Consider the following 8,850-nt stretch of genomic DNA (forward strand, 5'->3'; position numbering starts at 1 on the left):
GTTCAAGCGATTCTCCTGCCTCAGCCTCCCGAGTCGCTGGGACTACAGGTGCCTGCTACCATGACTGGCTAATTTTTGTAATCTTAGTAGAGACAGGGTTTCACCATATTGGTCAGGCTGGTCTCGAGCTCCTGACGTCAGGTGATCTACCTACCTCATCCTCCCAAAGCGCTGGGATGACAGGCATGAGCCACCACACGCAGTGTAGCCTGGCCTTTGATCTTGAATGCAGGGAACCCATGAGCAAGCTATACCACACCTCAGAGAAGGGTTTTAGGAGGTGCCAAAACACTGACAAGCTCATTATCTGCTGCCCTGAATTGGCTTTCTCTTACGCACACTGGGTTAAGGTCATTAGTTACCGACTTAAGTGATCTTGTGTGTGTTTCCAGTGACAGAAAAGGATTTAGGGATGGACCGCTGAGGTGACTGCTGTTCATAGGCATGCCAAGAAGGAGGCGGTGCTTTAAGCTGTGGAAGGAGGCAGGTGCCAAGAGCTCCCAGGTTGGAGTTTGAGCTCCCCCCTTCTGTCTACACAGCAGCAGGCAAGGTCTATGGCCCCCAGGCTCTGCATCTGTGATGTAAGGATCTGCCTACCTTGTTTGAGCATCGGATAAGGTAACACTTTGTGAATCACTTAAAAAAACTGTATCTCACTGAGCGTGGTGGCTCATGCCTGTAATCCCAGCACTTTGGGAGGCCAAGGCAGGCCAAGGCAGCACTTTGGGAGGCCAAGGATCACGAGGTCAGGAGTTCCAGACCAGCCTGACCAACATGGTGAAACCCTTTTTCCACTAAAAATACATAAATTAGCCGGGCATGGTGGTGGGCACCTGTAGTCCCAGCTACTCGGGAGGCTGAGGCAGGAGAATCGCTCGAACCCAGGAGGCAGAGGCTGCAGTGAGCCGAGATGGCACCATTGCACTCCAGCCTGGGTGACAGAGTGAGACTCTGTCTCAAAAAAAGAAAAAAACAAAACAAAAATATATATGAGGTTGATATTATGCTATCAAATAAATGTAAACGTATGTGAAATTCTAAAATGGTTCAACTGTCCCATTCCTGTTTTGAAGAGACTTTCTGAAGAGAGGTGAACATGTTTCCCTGCCATGGGGAGCTGGGGTTGTGTCTTTGTTCTTCCAGGAAAATGGGGTGGAAAGCCCAAGATGCCTCTGCAGCATCATCTTGAGAATGTGACATTACAGAGGGTTTGGAATCTGGGCCTTCTCTCTGCCTCCTCCCTGCCTCTCCTTCCTCACCCACAGTCTCCAGCTCTGACTCTCTGGCTTCCCAGGGTCCTCTCTCAGCAGCCTGGAAGGAAGGACATCCTCATTCCAGGGCCCAGGCCATGAGAAAGGAAGCAGTGGGCAGGGGTATGGGCTGCAGGTGCGGGCAGCTCCAGGGGCCCACTCTAGGCTTCAGGATGAGTGGCTCCCTTTGGGCAGTGGGTGCCTGCCGTCCTGGCAGGTACAGTCACTGGTGAGGCCCACCTGCTTCAGCTGCACACCATGGGGTTTTTCCTGAGACTAAAGAGGGTCCTGCGTCTCAGGTCCACCTAGGAGTGAGTGTTGAGGCCAGGACTGGTGATGAGGAAGACTGAATCCTGAGGGATGGGAGGAAGGAGGTCAGGAAAGACAGAGAAGGTCTGGCCAGGAGGGAGAACAGAGGAAACAATAGAGGCAAGTGAGAGATCAGGAGCCCCATGCCTACCAGCCAGGGAAGGCTCTGCTGTTCTGCTGTTCAGAACCCTAGCTCGGGACTTTTGACTACGTGTCAGGAGTGTGAGTGAAATCTAATGAATGGGACAGACCTCCTGGGTGAGCATTGAAAATGAGGGCAAGCAGAGCGTGGTAGCTCATGCCTGTAATCCCAGCACTTGAGGAGGCCAAGGTAGGAGGATCATTTGAGCCCAGGAGTCTGAGATCTGCCTGGGCAACATGGGAGACCCTTTCTCTACAAAAAATTAAAAATTAACTGGGCATGGTGGCACGTGACTGTGGTCCCAGCTACTCGGGAGGCTGAGGAGGGAGGATTGGTTGAGCCCTGGAGGTTAAGGCTGTAATCAGCCATGATCGCACGATAGCATTCCGGCCTGGGTGACAGACCGAGACCCTGTCTCAAAAAAATAAAAAACAAAAAATAGTCCTGGCATGGTAGCTCACACCTGTAATCCCAGCACTTTGGGAGGCCAAGGTGGGCGGATCACCTGAGGTCAGGAGTTCAAGACCAGTCTGGCCAACGTGGTGAAACCCCGTCTCTACTAAAAATACAAAAATTAGCTGGGCGTGGTGGCATGTGCCTGTAATCCCAGCCACTCAGGAGGCTGAGGCGGGAGAATTGCTTGAACCCGGGAGGTGGAGGTTGCAGTGAACCGAGATGGTCCACTGCATTCCAGTCTGGGCTCCAGAGTGAGACTCAGTCTCAAAAAATCAGTACGTAAATAAATAAAAAAATAAAAAATAAAGAAAATGAGGGTGGAGGAAGAGGAGCCAGGGGAAGATTCTTTTGAGACGTGGGAGGTAGATTTGCGTGATTGCTGTCTGGGAGCTGAGCAGACAGGGAGGGAACAGAGCTGCGATGTGGCAGGGACAGGCTGCAGGCAGCGGCAGGATGGGTGCAGTGGGCCAGAAGGAAATGGGAGCGAGAAAGTGGGACATCAGCAATATTCAGCTCCCTCCATAGCTCGATGAGAAGAGAGGGGTGGGGACAGGAGGGTAGCCGGAGGGTCCCCCAGAATCATTTTATCCGTACCCCTTTCATATTTTTTAGTGTGTTTTTGTCTTCCCTAACTAGATTGTTGGCATTTTAAGGGCACTGTTTATCTCTTCTACCTCTTCTGTTTCCTCCAAACTTGGCTGATCACCAGATCACTTAAAGGAAGTTGTTTTATAAGCATTTTACCAGATCTTGCCTTAACTCTTATTACCCCCAGAATCAGTCACAATCATTCTAGCAGGGCTTGGTAGATGCTGAACAATGGCCGTTGGCTCCACTTGATTTATATGAAGATAGTGTTTTCGTTTTAAAAGTAAACTTATGTTAAACAAGGTGTAGGAAAGAGAAAGGAGAGGACTACTCGGGTGCCTGAAGGTCCAAGCAGTGAAGAACGTGGGTTCACATGCCTCGACCCTTAGGCTAAGGACACCGTTTTCCTATCTGTTTATTGAATTGGGTCACTTGCTTTAGTTATAATATATGAAGGGATAAGACTGCATTTCACTCCCCAGTTAACCAGCCCTCTGGCTGGCTTTCGATCACACATCCTGGGGTCAGATTCCAGCCCTGCCAGTCAGTGGCTGCACTGGCTAAGGCCACGTGTTGACCACTGTCTAGAGTTCTGCCAAGAGCCTTACCTGCTGGAGGCACAGGACGTGTGTCTGGTGCCTTTTAAGTAATGTGAGCGGGTTACTTAATCTCACTGTCTGTCTGTTCAGCTGAAAACTAGGGCCAGCCCTGGCTCAGCTCAGGGGGCTCTTGTGAGGATTAAATAAGAGAATCCGTGGAAGATGCTTACAGTAGTAACAGACACTTAGGAAGTGCTGAATACATCAGAATGGTTTTTACTATTACTCACATCTTTCATTGTTTGTGACTTACCCTTACATTACAGTTAGTCATTTCACGGGTGTGTACTAACCAAAGGGGCCCCTCCCCATTCTTTAAGAGGGCTGGAGTTTAAAATCCAGGCACTGTGAGTCTGCATGGAGGACCCATGTGAGAGCTGTGTACTCCTGGGACTTCAGCGGGTGCTGGGGTTCTCAGGTTGGTGTATTCAGTCACATAATTCCATGGCGGGGCCCCTTGGAAGAAGAGGCTAACGTTGGCCAGAGGCAGGTGTGATGGTTGGTCCGGCCTGTGTGCACTGAGCACCTTCTGTATACGAGTTCCCCTGCTTGCTTCTAGACAGAAGAAAACGATGGTAGTTGGTCATATTTGAACAGTGCCTTTTATAGTTTACAGACACCATCTTATTGAAGACGGATAAAAAATGCTGGGATGTATGTTATTTTTGCCATTTCATAGGTGAAAAAACTCAGGCACAGACTTCTAAATAGTTACAGCTCTTAGGAAAAGGCTTCTTCAGCATTGCGGGAGAAATGATGTATTTGCACAAGGCAAGTAGTTTACCCTGTAAGGTGGCACGTGCTTTCGAGGCACCTGAATACTACACAGTGTTTTATGCATGGCCATTTTTCTTACAAAGGAACATAGCTTTGTCTTCCTGGGGGTGTTTATCAAGCCACACCTATGTAGCTGATGCTCTCGAAGCGTTTCCCATATTCCCTCATTAACGACACCCTAGAACCTGGAGCTAATTACTAGTCCCATTTCGTGGTTGAGGAATCTGAAGCTCTGAGAGTTTGAACTTCTTGCCTAAAGTCACGTGGTGAGGAAGTGGCCGAAGTGGCCTGGACCCCAGGCATTTGGCTCTGGTCTTTCCGGTAGTGCCTCTTCAGTGGGTACCCCTTAAATTCTCAGGGGTACGTGCTTTCTCCTCCTTTTTTACTTTTTTTTTGAGAGCAAAACCACGTTATCCTAACTACCAAGCATGACCCACAAAAGTTCTTATCTCTCCTCCAACAAAAGCCATTCCCTCCCTGGTGGATGAGGTCGCCCGGCATTTTGCAGGGCATTTTGCAGGGTAGGTGCGAGCTCGGGGAAGCGAGGTAGATAAGCCAGTGGGTGGCTTGTGTTACTGCCTCCCTGATGGTTTGCTTTTAATTCAAGCCGATTCATTTATCTGAGACGAAAAAGGGAGAAGCTGATGCACACACATTGAAAAGCAGGGAATGGGGCTGGAGAATGAAGCTGTGACTATTTGGAATAGGATCCTGGAGATGGCTAGTGCTGATAGAGTAGGTGTCCAGGGAGCAGGGGAAGGTGTGTGCACTGATGACAGGAGCTTCAGCATCTGCCCTTCCTTGCTTCAGGGGCTGAAGGGGAGGCGATCACAGGGCTGAGTGAGGGCTCCCCATCCTCCCCCTCCCTCCGGCTCCACCAATATAACCCCAAGGGGGGATCACAGGCTGAATGAGGGCTCCCCATCTTCCCCCTCCCTCCCACTCCACCGGTGTAACCCCGAGGGGGGATCACAGGCTCAATGATGGCTCCCCATCTTCCCCCTCCCTCCCACTCCACCGGTGTAACCCCGAGGGGGGATCACAGGCTGAATGAGGGCTTCCCATCCTCTCTCCTCCCTCCTGCTCCATGTGCATAACCCCCAGCTGATTTACAGACTGTGGTACCTGCTCATCTGCTTCAATTCCAGAACTGGAACTGCAGGGATGGCGTTTTTGACATCCCTGTGTTTTAATTACAAAGGGGCCTCTTGAGACCTTATGAGAAATACTGCCAACCTAGCCCTTTAAAAATTTCGGAGTGTTGGATTCTGTATCAGTGTGGCTGTAAAATTGTACTATAGTTGGGGAAGTTGTTTCCTTTGGGGGAAACGAGGTGAAGGGTATGAAGGCTCTCTCTGTGTCATTTCTTTTTTTTTTTTTTGAGACGGAGTTTCGCTCTCGTTACCCAGGCTGGAGTGCAATGGCGCGATCTCGGCTCACCGCAACCTCCGCTTCCTGGGTTCAGGCAATTCTCCTGCCTCAGCCTCCTGAGTAGCTGGGATTACAGGCACGCACCACCATGCCCAGCTAATTTTTTGTATTTTTAGTAGAGACGGGGTTTCACCGTGTTGACCAGGATGGTCTCGATCCCTTGACCTCGTGATCCACCCGCCTCAGCCTCCCAAAGTGCTGGGATTACAGGCGTGAGCCACCGTGCCCGGCCTCTCTGTGTCATTTCTTATAACTACATGTGAGTCAGCTGACCACAGTGGCTCACGTCTGTAATCCCAGCACTTTGGGAGGCCGAGGCGGGCGGATCATGAGGTCAAGAGATCAAGATCATCCTGGCCAACATCGTGAAACCCTGTCTGTACTAAAAATACAAAAAAAAAAAAAAAAAATAGGCAGTCATGGTGGCATACACCTGTGGTCCCAGCTGTTCGGGAGCCTGAGGCAGAAGAATCGCTTGAACCCAGGAGGCAGAGGTTGCAGTGAGCCAAGATTGCGCCACTGCACTCCAGCCTGGCAACAGAGCAAGACTCTGTCAAAAAAAAAAAAAAAAAATAAATAAATAAAATCAAAAAACAACTGCATGTGAGTCTACAGTGAGTTTTAAAAAGCTCCAGTCTGGGCAGCATAGTGAGACCTCATCTCTACACATGATAATAATAATAAAAAATATTAGCCAGGTGTGGTGGCGCATGCCTGTGGTCCTAGCTGCTTGGGAGGATGAGGTGGGAGGATGGCCTGAGCCCGGGAGGTCAGGACTGCAGTGAGCTGTGATTTCGCTACTGCACTCCAGCCTGGGCGCCAGCGCAAGGCCCCGTCTCAACAAAAGAGAAAGGATAAAAGAAAAAAAATTTTAAAAGTAGAGTCATTTAAATACGACAAACTCCAAAGCGGTCTTCTATTTGAAGTTTTAGGGAGCAGCTTATGTACTTTGTGTCTCACACTTTGCTAATATCCAAAACGCAGAAAAATAGGGAACCTCTTGAGGCAGGAGGGGAGTGAAGCACCAATTCTTGCTGCAGCATGGTGAACCTTGACGACATGACGCCAAGTGAAAGCAGCCAGACACGCAAGACCGCATCTTACGTGATTCCGTTTATAGGGAATGTCCCGAATAAAGAGACAGAAAGTAGATTCATGGTGGCCAGGGTTTGGGAGTAGCAGGTGTAGGAGGGAGTAGCGGGGGTAGGAGGCACTAGCAGGGGTAGGAGGGACCAGGGAGTGACTGTAAGTGGGTAGCAGGTTTCTTTTTTGGCTCATGTTCTAAAATTAGATTGTTGCAATGGTTGTAAAGCTCTGTGAGTGTACTAAAAGTCATTGAGTTATACACCTTTTTTTTTTGAGATGGAGTTTCACTCTTGTTACCCAGGCTGGAGTGCAATGGTGCGATCTCGGCTCACCGCAACCTCCGCCTCCTGGGTTCAGGCAATTCTCCTGCCTCAGCCTCCTGAGTAGGTGGGAGTACAGGCACGCACCACCATGCCCAGCTAATTTTTTGTAGTTTTAGTAGATACGGGGTTTCACCATGTTGACCAGGATGGTCTTGATCTGTTGACCTCGTGATCCACCCGCCTCGGCCTTCCAAAGGAGTTATACCCTTTAAATGGGTTATTGCATGTATGTGAATTATATCTCAATAAAACTGTTAAAAAAAAAAAAGTAGGGACTTTTGACTTTTTTATTTTTTTTTTCTGAGATAGAATCTCACTCTGTTGCCAGTCTGGATTGTAGTGGCACGATCTCAGCTCACGGCAACCTCTACCTCCCAAGTTCAAGGGATTCCCTCGCCTCAGCCTCCTGAGTAGCTGAGACTACAGGTGCACACTGCTATGCCCAGCTCATTTTTTGTATTTTAGTGGAGATGGGGTTTCACCATGTTAGCCAGGCTGGTCTCGAACTCCTGACCTTCTAATCCACCCACCTCAGCCTCTCAGAGTGCTGGGAGTATAGGCGTGAGCCACCGCACCCGGCCGCCTATGTTTTTATAAATGAAGAAATGGAGGTTCTTAAAGGCTATAAACCACAGTGAGGCCGTGCTGCAGCAAAACCTAGATTTGGGGGCTCCTTGACCTGCAAGCCCATTCTCTTCTCACTGCTGGTATAGCCGGGTTGCCACAGCTACCCTCTTGCAGGGGCTGACAGCTCAGGGAGGTCACCAGAGGAAAGGCCTGTGAGTTCTGTGCAAGTCATTTTCAGGCTTGTGTCTTCACTGGGGACCCTGCTCCCTCCGGAAGTGAGTATGACATTCCGTCCTGTTCCCTTGGAGCGGCTCTTCCCAGGAGAGCTTCAGTGGAAAGAGAACTGTGGGAAAACATGTGGAAGCTTCTCGTGGACACGTTGTTGAGTGTCATGAAGTGCTCAGCTGTGTCCGGGTCCTGAGTTTTCCAAGGGTTTATAACCCCCAGAGCTGATTTTGGATGTGGAAGGAAGCCATGGGATTATAGCCAGGGACTGTGCTGTTTTTTGTAAGTGATGATGCTGTTGTGTAGTAAACAGGCCCTTTGTGGTAAAACGGGCAGCAGTGAATGGAGGTGGAGGAAGAAGTTTTGGGAAAAGATTTGCACTCGGTTAGTGATGCTCAAGGTGGTTCAAGGCAGACTCAGTAGCTCCCGAGTTGCTGAGTAGAAACACAGATCACTGGGTCCCAGTCTGGACCCGCAGCATCAGAGTCTCTGGGGTAAGGTCTGGGAACCTGTTTTATTTTTATTTTATTTTTTTTTGAGATAGAGTCTTGCTGTGTGGCTGAGGCTGATCTTGAACTCCTGGGATCTAGCAATCCTCCTGCCTCAGTCTCCCAAAGTGCTGGGGTTATAGGCATGAGCCACCGCACCTGGCCAGAACCTGTGTTTTAGTGAACACTCGTGACATTATTCTGCACCCTGAAGTCTGAGGAGTCTAGCATCAGGTGATCTGCCAACACAGCATTGGGGTGTAGGGTCAAGGGTGCTGTCACCAGCTTGAAGTTGTCCTTGACTGCCACCCTCCTCACTTTGTCTAAGGGTGCGTGGGGCAGAGACAGAAAGTAGATTATTGGTTGCCAGGGGCTGGAAGCTGCAGGCTAGGGGGGAATGGGGAGTGACTGCAGGTGTGTACACACTTTCTTTTCTGGTGATGTTCTAAAACTAGGTTGTGGTGATGGCTGCAGGGCTTTAAATGGCTTGCTTGAACCCTGCAGTCGTCATCAGTGCCTTGGCCTAAGTTGAAGAGAAGAAAGTCTTATGAAGGAAATGAGCTTTTCTTTTTTCCCCCCCGCTTTTTTTTTTTTTTTTTTTTTTTTTTT

General features: G+C 49.5%; 1 protein-coding gene across 4 annotated transcripts in view; it reads left to right on the forward strand.

Annotated features, from left to right (window-relative positions):
- The window catches only part of DPYSL2 (dihydropyrimidinase like 2), a 138,584-nt gene that overhangs the window by 91,889 nt on the left and 37,845 nt on the right, over window positions 1-8,850 (forward strand). The window lies entirely within an intron of this gene.

The sequence above is a fragment of the Cebus imitator genome, unplaced genomic scaffold (genome assembly GCF_001604975.1).
Source record: "Cebus imitator isolate Cc_AM_T3 unplaced genomic scaffold, Cebus_imitator-1.0 Scaffold125, whole genome shotgun sequence".
Lineage (NCBI taxonomy): Eukaryota > Metazoa > Chordata > Mammalia > Primates > Cebidae > Cebus > Cebus imitator.